At 39.1% G+C, this 8508-nt stretch overlaps 1 long non-coding RNA gene across 1 annotated transcript; it reads left to right on the top strand.

Moving 5' to 3' along the window:
• The first annotated feature begins 954 nt into the window (after positions 1 to 954).
• On the top strand, positions 955 to 8130 carry LOC105739470. Its single transcript, XR_001115395.2, has 3 exons — positions 955 to 1043; positions 2446 to 2556; positions 5083 to 8130. It is a non-coding gene; the product is annotated as an uncharacterized LOC105739470 (long non-coding RNA).
• Positions 8131 to 8508: the final 378 nt, after the last annotated feature.

The raw sequence follows: 8508 nt of genomic DNA, 5'->3' as shown, positions 1-8508 counted from the left end.
TACACCTTGAATCATGTGAAAATGTTATGCTCATCAAACTCTACTTACTAAGTCATGGATGTGGCTGCACAGTTTTGGAAAGATTTGCAACAAGAGAAGTTTCTGTTTTATTTTCATGGAAGCAGGGAACTGGGTGTTTCAATGCCCACCTATGAGACACTAATCATTTTTTAAGCCTACACAACAGCCCGCACATCATATTCTCTTCTGAGAAGAGAGACTATGAGGATGGATTTGTCCAATGTACCTGAGCTAGGCGTGAGTATCAAGCACTCAAAGGCATGAGTGAGCCACTGGACATAAGCAACTGTTGGGATTTGGACAAGGGAGTTAAGAAACATGGGTTCAAGTCTCAGACCTGTCACTCAAGGAATGACCCTGGAAAAGCCCCCACATCTCAGTATCCTCAGTTGTAAAATGGATAAAATAAAGAGATTGCATTTATCAAATGATCTGTCTCTAAAGATTAGCTCGCTTCCAAAATGCTGTACCACGATTTGGAGAGAAAACTTAGAGGCTGCTTGTCTTAATGTTTAGCCCTGAATTCCAGGCAAGTTGTAGAAGTGGATATATTGGACTGAATCCCATGCTCTGCATTACAGTTTTGCCCTGTGGGGGAAACTGCACCTGACATCATATTCCTGTGTGGCTAGTTCTAGCTCACAAAGCTTTTCCTTTAGCCACAGAACGAACTGAAGGTTCCACCCAGTAAGTCAGAGTTGGCCTTTAAAAATATATTCTACCCACAGTGGGGGCCCCCTGACCAGACTCGAAATTATACAGCCCCAAAATCATTTTCTCTTTCAGAACCTTAATTCCAAGCCAGATAAACCCAGGAGTTCTTCCAAATCCATTTGGAGGTGAGGAAGTGGGAGGCTCCATTTGGGGAAATGATGAGGTTCTTCCTTCCTCTTGGGGCTGAGTGAGCTCCCTCTTCAGGACTCCCACGGCCTCAGAGGCCAAGGTTCAGGAGCCTGAGAAACAGGGCAGAATCAGGTTTCCCTTTAGACCACAGACCACAAGTACTCCATCCACCGTAACAGGTATGTGCAATGTAACGTATTAGTCAGGGTGCTCTAGAGGGACGGAACTAGTAGTATGTATCCCATATATATACACTCACAGTCACAAATATATATATTTATGATTTAAACATATATGATTTATGATATATAAATATATATATGATTGCATGAGTATGTGTGTGTGTATATATATACACATATATATACATACATATATATATACATATATATACACACATATATATACATATATATGTGTGTATATATATATATGGGAGTTCATTGAGTAGTATTAACTCACATGATCACAAGGTCCCACAATAGGCCATCTGCAAGCTAAGGAGCAATGAAGCCAGTCTAAGACCCAAAGCTGAAGAACTTGGAGTCTGATGTTCAACGGCAGGAAGCAACCAGCACAGGAGAAAGATGTAGGCTGGAAGCCTAGGCCAGTCTAGCCTTTTCATGTTTTTCTACCTGCTTATATCCTGGCCATGCTGGCAGGTGGATTAGATGGTGCCCACCTAGATTAAGGGTGGGTCTGCCTTTCCCAGCCCACTGACTCAAATGTTAATCTCCTCTGGCAACACCCTCACAGACACACCCAGGATCAATACTTTGCATCGTTCAATCCAATCAAGTTGACACTCAGTATCAGCCATCACAAACGTAGTCAAAGTGGAAGAGAGAATATTTCTAACAGTTACCCTCTTAAGCTCTGGGGTCACATAATTTGAATAAGTTACTTCATCTACTTTAACTTTAGTCTCCTCATCTATAAAATGGGCCTACGAAAAGTCTTCACTTCACAAGTGTGGTGTACAAATTCAGTGAGATAATTCATGCCAAGGAAAAGGCACGTAAAAAGTATTTAGTAACGTGTAATTCTTGCTTATGTTGTATCCCAAGGATCCTAAAGCCCATGCTTTATCTGCCCCCTGAAATTCTCCCATGAGAACAAGGTAACACCAGAGCTATGTTTTGATTTGACCTACATGTCTCATCTGTGAGAAGGAGTAGGGGCTGTGGAACTTTCTGGTTTGGAGTGGACGTGAACCAGTTCCCTGGTTGTAAGCCAACACCTCTGAATTTTGCACCTGTGATTTCACTTCACTCCAAAGCCCCAAAGTATCACCCCTGCCATTTGTAGATAGAGATGAGAAATGAGTCATTTTTGCCACCTTCCTCAAAGCTCTGATAATTTTAAACACACCTATGTTCATTAGTGTTCCATGTGAAACATAAAATAACTTTTAGTTATGGTTTGGGCAGTCAAATGCACCCAAGCTTAATAAGAAAAGAAGGAGTTGTATAATGTCATGCAAAGAAGAATAGCCTGGGTCTTAGTGTGGCACCTGCGGGAGAACTAGGCGGATCAAGGGAGCAGTCATGATTCACTCATTCTGGCTCTGTTCATTGGCAGCTGCAGAACTGTGGGTAAGCTGTTGAACCTCTCCAAGCCTACATGTCCTTCTTTATAAAGGGAAGAAGGTAAAAGCCTTCCTAGGGTCATGATGGGGACAGTGTTCTGTAGGTAAGTATTTGTTGCTACTGGGTTCACTGCGCTTCTCTCCACAGACCTGATGGCTTAGGTAGGCAAGTCTGTTAACCATTTGGTATCTCCTCATCAATGGCAACCACAAGCAGGCAGCTCATCCTCTCCTAGGACCTATCTTCAACTTGCACCATGGGTAGTACCTGAGAGATTCCAAATCCAACACTGGCAGGGGGTACATGTCCACGTTGCACACATGTAGTCAGGCTGGGAGTGAGTTGGAGCCAAAAGAGAAGGAACTGCTTTCCCATGATTCCCACTGGCTGCCTCTTGCCGCTAGAGAGAGGCCACGTCTAGCTGGAATCTGGCAGGGACTGACTCAGTAGGGATTCTGGTTCTGGTAGCACACAGAGAAAGTCTCCTTGTCTTTTGAATATCTCCAGTTCCTTCTGTGGGACTTCCCCTGCTCCATCTGATGTCCTTCGAGTCTTGTCACAGCATTTCCCACCTTGACTTGCTGTCTACTTAATTTTTTCTCACTATTAAACTTGTAGTCATTAATAGCATGGACTCTGGTCTTAGACTATCTGAGCTAAAATGCTGCTCTACCACTTGTCTCAGTGTCCACATCTGTAAAATGAGGGTAAAAATCACTCTTCCTTAATAGGGATGTTGTGAGGATTCAATGAATTTATGCAGGTAAAGCACTCATAACAGTGTCTGGATTACAGTTAGCAGCATATGTGTTGACTCTTTTATTATTGCTTCCTTTTGCCTGAGTGACATCTCATAATTGGCAGGGTTCTTCAGGGGTTTCATCTTTCAAAAGAGAGGGGATAGAGACTGGCCAGTCAGCTCTTTGCTCAGGACATTGAGTTAATCCATCATCTTGCAACACACAGTTGGACTCTCTTCCTGCCTGTTTATTGTGATCCTAGAGTGGCTCCATCCTTCCTGTTCTTGGGACAGTTCCTCTTTTTCTGGAACTGTTTACCCACATTTCTGTATATCCACCCTTCCCCACACAGAGAGAAATACATATTCACAGTTTACAAACAGATATAAACTTAACTGTAAGAAACTCAAATACTCATATATGCCAACCCCACCAATATCACCCAAGGAAAAGGGCAGCTCTGCTATGTTCTTAATTCTCCCTAAATACGGCTGGTGCCTAGGAGACTGCTTTGGGCTTTAAAATATTTCCCCTCAACAGCTATCTTTTTAAAGCTACAACAACAAGGGAGTTGAGTTAAAAGAGTTCTCTAAGGTAAAATTGTCTTTTTTGCCACTTAGGTAAAACTTATAAGCACCACACAATACCCTCTCCCTATCAGACCCCAGTCCTTCTGGCCCACACAGCCTCTTGGGGGCAAAGTCCATCTTCATGTAAAGCTCTGGTGAGAGACGTGGGCAACTCTGAGCACTCCTCATGCCTTTCCCAGTCTGATGCTCCGGACATTTCCAAAAAGTTACCCATCAGCTTCCCAGTAAAACGAAAGGCCATAAATTGGCACTTTCTTTTCTCTCTCCACCCAAGCTGTTCATACAGACAAAAAAATTTAAGTCTATAAGTTGAAAAACGCTTTCTTTTTTTTAAAGCAGCTACCCACATTAAAGGAAGACTGTTTAATTCTAGATCTACAGCTAGAAGATCAAAAATAGGAATAATTAAAGTCTGACATGTAACTGTTAAGAAAGGCATTTTTTAATCCTCTTTGCCAAGTGTTTAAACAGGTAAACCACATATTTAAACAAAGTATGAAGATCTGAAAATCCCAATGGGATTTTTTTTTTTTTTTTTGTTTAAGACATAATGAATTCAGTCTTCAGATACCATGAAGCAGGGTTTATAAAGCTCCCTAAACTGTCAGCTGAATAATTATCTAGCAAAGCCCATGTGGAGGTGACTCCCTGTGATTCAGCTTCTTTCCTGTTTTGAAACAGAAGGTTATTAACCTCTGGAACAAAATTTGGCAAAGTCAGGAATGTAGGTTTTATGCAAACAGTATTTCCTTTTTGTGGCCTTCCTTTTCATCCTATGATGTTTAATTTTTTAAAGTCTTACAAATATACCGAATTCTACTCAACCACCCTTTCCAAATGCCCCAGAGAGCATGTAGAACTTAAAAGAAAAAAAAATTAAACAAGTCTCTCTTTTCCAAGGTGGCCAGAGCCAAATGAACTTTATGTCAAAAACCCATGAATAATCTGACAATTTATATTCCAAAGAGAAGGTGAGGCAGGTGCATTAAGGGTCGTATGCAAAATAAGAATTCTGAAAAAAAAAAAAAAAAAAAAAAAAAAAAAAAAAAAAAAAAAAAAAACCTCATTACTGCCAAACCTGTTGTTTTTTTAATATGATTATAATTTTAAATTGTGGTTTTAAAATATCTGTCTAAGTGCTTGGATGTTATTGCTTTAAAGTCTCCACTTGAGATTGTGGCTGTGGTTTCTCTTTTACCTAAAAGTAATCTGGACAGCTAAATAATGGGCTCCTCCATTTGTTGCATGGACCTGTTCATCATATTTTGAAACTAACTTATTCAGCCTCCTTCCCCACAGGATGCAAAGTATCTTCAAGCAAAGACAATACATGTCATTATCCTAACTTGACCGAAGGAAAAGCTAAACAGTGAACTTGAGATCAGATGCAAAACCTGAAATGGAGCAGAAACAGTGCCTGGCTTGCTGGTGTTCCAAAAGAACCCTTGCCTGGGTGTCAGACAGGGCTGTTCACTACACCAAACCAGGTAGGAGATGTGGGATTCGTGGAGTAGAACACAAAAGCCCAGTTCATTGAGTATAAAGAAGGAAAATTAACAGCCCACCTGTTCCAGAGCTCGCCAGCTTCCTTCCTGCTTAGTCAAACAGGATATTTTGTTGTTTTTTGTTCTAAAACCAGAAATCTACCTACTACTGTTACTGCTGCTGCCTGTCGTCTGCCACATTCAAAATGAGCCTGAGGTAGGCAGGTGTTTTCCTGCTTCAGTCTCAGGATAGGAGTGCAACTGGGAGAAGGGCAATGAAGAAGAATGTGGTCCTGGCCTCCCATCCCCAACTGAAGATCACCTTAGCTACACAGTCTCCATTATCTGTGTAGAGAAATGTGGTTAGCAGACATGGACAAATCACCAAAGCAGCTGTAACCATTCCTGGCAGGACATTATTTCTAGACTTACCAGCCTGAACTGTGCTTTAAGGACTGGAACCGGGTAGACATGCCATCACCATTCCCTGGACAAACCAAATGAAGAAGCAAGCATAAAGCAGCAATCCTACCACCACGTGCTTGGTAGTTTCCTCCTGGAATCCGGAGTTATGGTGTTAGAGTGCTTTATTTTGCCACGATTTTTTCAGGTCATCCCAGCCTTAAAAAGGTGCATGTCTCCTAACTCAAGATAAGCTACTAACTTACCGGGAAACTTCTCTATTCTAACACTTAAACTTCAAAGTCTGGGATCGGCATTCATCTTCTCTCTATATTCAGTTGCATGATTCTCAGTGTTTCAAGTGCCATAAACATCAAAGTCTCTTTGACTGCTTCTTTCTCAAAATTTCAAAGCCCCTTGTGAAAATGGACTCCCAAAATCTCCTGTCCTGATATCTTGGAGTTCCCAGCTCTGACGTGATAATTAGGCCCTGTTTAGTCTGCAAGGCTAGGTTCAAATATATGGCACGTACGTATAAACCATGAGAGCTTGATAGCTGCATTTCTCAGTGCCAGCCTGCCTTTGTAACAGAAAAAATGCACACACAGTCCACAAGAGATGCTGAGACAATTATCTCAGCATAACCAGAGAACAGGGGTTCCTTTAAATCCCCTGTATTCTTTGATAGCCTTAAATCCATGGTTCCCAGGATCATTGGCATTACCAAGTCATATTGTAGCCAATCTGTATTTCCCTGCTGCCTAAAGGCCAGTCAAGAGCTGTCTTCCCCCTTCCAGCATACTTTCTTTCTTTCTAGAAACTAGAACAATTGTATGACATGCTGTAACTGACCAGTGACTACTTGGTTAGAGGACATTTTGAGGCACACCTTTCAATTCTGCAAAACCTAGCAAATCAAATCAAAACAAATAAAAATACAACAGCTTGGATCATCAGGATAAGGGGCTAAAGTAAAACATATCTAATTTTGACAGGTAGATGGAATTGTTACTTTAGATTTTGGCAAATTTATAAGAGGAAAAGTAAACTTGTGGTCTTCATAGGAAGTCAATACTTGTATATTACAATGTGGACCAATTTCACCCAGATAGAATTCCTAAGTACACTGATACCTAAGTAATTCTTCTTTAGGTGTCCTTAAATCTTTAGAAAATCATTTCTGATTTATTTCCATGTAGGTCTTACATATTTTTTTATTAAGTTTATTCCTGGATAGCTTACAGTTTTGTAAATGTCATCTTTTTTTCCTCAAGACATTTTCACAATTGCTTATTAATTGGGTATAGTGTCTGGCCAACTTACTGAATTCTCTTATTAATTGAAATCATTTTTCAGTTGATTTGCATGGATTTTTCTAAATAGAAAATTATCGCATCTGCAAGTAAAAACAGTTTTGTCTGTTCAACATTTATGTTTTATTTCTTTTTATTATTTTATACCATTAGTGAGGATTTTGAGCAATACTAGTGTGTCCTTATTGTCTTTGTTTCTGATTTCGAACTGGTGACTCACTATTGAGTATGATATTTGCATAGGGTTTCTTTCCTTTATTAAAATAAAGCTGTTTTCATTTTGAGTTCTATTTTAAGTTTTCTAATCATTAATGTGTCTTTAATTCATTAAAATTTTATTCTAAATCTATCAAAATGATGTGATGATTTTATCCTCTTAATTCTTGATCAAATGAATTACATTGATAGATTTCCTAATGTTGAAAAATGCTGGCATTCCAAGGGTAAGCCCTACTTAATTAAGATGTATTATTCTTTTAATATACAAAAGAATTTAACTTGCTAATGTTTTATTTAGGATTTGTGTACCTTTGTTCAGGAATGTGATTGATCTACAGTTTTCTTTTCCCACATTATCCTTTGTTTAGTCTTGGTATATGGTTATGCAATCCTCATAGATGAGTAGAGAAGTGTCTCATTTTATTCTATGTTCTGAAAGAAGTGATACAGCCCCCAAATTATCTGTCATTGGTGATCTGAGCCTTCTGGCTAGCTTTGATTAACTTTGTAATGTTTCTGTAATTACCTCTTTTCAATCAGTGTTAGAATTTATATTTATCTAGAAAAGCATCCATTTTTTAATGTAGATTTTCAAATTGATTGTAATGAAGTTGAACATGATATCTTTTAACGTATTAAATCTCCTAACAGGATCTTAGTCTCCTTTCTTATTTCTAACGTTGTTTTGTGAATGTCCTCCTTTTTCATAATTGCAGGCTTGATCAATTTTTCTTTTTTGCTTGTACTCCATTAATTCCTGCATTTCATATGTTTATATATTCTTTCTATTTTTTTGGTGAGGGATTACCTTATTATTTGTCACTAGCTTCTTAATGCATAAGTTTAATGCATTTTTACAAACCTTTCTCATTGTCAAATTAGGACGTTTAAAGCTATGAAATGTCCTCTGAGTATAATTTTATATACAACCTCTGAGTGTAGTTTTTTTTTAAGTGCTGTGCTCACATTTTCATTTAGTCCCAAATTGTTTTTAATCTCAGTAAGATTTCCTTTTTAACCCAGAAGGTATTTAGAAATCTGTGTTAAAATTTCCTGGTAGATGTATCTAGAATATATATAATATTTCCACAAATTATTAATGAGAAGACAAACAACCTGCTATAAAATAAATCTAAATTTAAACAAGTACTTCACAAAAGTAGATATTTGATTGGACAATAAATTTACAAAAAGGGAGCTGGGCACGGTGGCTCACGCCTGCAATCCCAGTAGTTTGGGAGGCTGAGGTAGGTGGATCACTTGAGGTCAGGAGCTCGAGACCAGCCTGGCCAACATGGCCCAACCTC

Source organism: Nomascus leucogenys, chromosome 2 (genome assembly GCF_006542625.1).
Source record: "Nomascus leucogenys isolate Asia chromosome 2, Asia_NLE_v1, whole genome shotgun sequence".
In the NCBI taxonomy this organism is placed as follows: Eukaryota; Metazoa; Chordata; class Mammalia; order Primates; family Hylobatidae; genus Nomascus; species Nomascus leucogenys.
Note: the sequence above shows the minus strand (reverse complement) of the source record. Positions and strands in the feature narration are given on the sequence as shown.